This window comes from Geospiza fortis, unplaced genomic scaffold (assembly GCF_000277835.1).
Source record: "Geospiza fortis unplaced genomic scaffold, GeoFor_1.0 scaffold132, whole genome shotgun sequence".
Classification (NCBI taxonomy): domain Eukaryota; kingdom Metazoa; phylum Chordata; class Aves; order Passeriformes; family Thraupidae; genus Geospiza; species Geospiza fortis.
Window position 1 is genome coordinate 523,732 of NW_005054446.1, and position 1,020 is coordinate 524,751.

Consider the following 1,020-nt stretch of genomic DNA (forward strand, 5'->3'; position numbering starts at 1 on the left):
GCGGGGCTGGGCGGTCGCGGGCCGGGGGCAGGTGGGGTGAGCGGGAGCTGCCCGCGGCTCCGGTGAGCTGTGCCGCCTCCTGGGAGCGGCTGAGCCGTCAGCGACCCTTGGGTAGCTTGGATGTGTACTTCAGCTAAAGTCTGTTTAGCAGTACCGAAACAGAATTATTGTTATTACTGAAATTACTGAAATAACATTTTTTTGTGGGAGTTCGGAAATTCAGTAACTTATTTTTTTTAATCTAAAAAAGAGTTAAAGAGCTGTAATGTATGCAGCGTTGGACAGGCTTGTGAAGTTACAACGCAATACTTACGCTTATGTAATGATTTATATAGTACGAGTACGATACTAATGATACTGTCGACTGGAAAAGAGTTACTAAAAAAATGGGGTTCATATCTCATCTGTAGGATTAGAATCTGTGATTTCAGGATATTGGCTGCTTGTTTTTAGTCCATGAAATAAGCAAATGTAAGGAGAGGTAGATTTTTATCTGTTAACCGTTCTGCAGCTGTTGAAGTCAACAGTTACAAAGTATGACGAAGCCTCTGAAGTCACGAGGCATGAAATATTTGCATCAGGTGTATTTTGAGGCCCTCATGGTTCCCTGAGATGCTTAAACCAGGGACAGCCTTCAAGGCTCAAAAACCTTAGAGAGATCAAGACTCGGCATTTATTAATTATTTTAATACCTGTGTTATTTAGAAAATCTAGAGTAAACATCATCTTCTTTTTAGTTGCTAGGCATCTTAGCAAGCTGAGTGGTTTCAGTGTGACTTTGCCATCCATGATACTGGAGTTGGGAAGGAGGAAGGTAGAGGAGAAAAAACTTTAATTGCAAAAAAGTGAGAAAGCTACAACAGGAAATTTACTGAATGAATATTAGGACATGCCTGGATGTTACAGGACTCTGCAGCCATTCCCATAAATTGTTCATTTAGGGAGTAATTTTAATTGGGTAGCAGTAAAAAAAATTGACACCAGAATTCTCTGGTGAAGTTTAACCTGTGTTTTACAGCG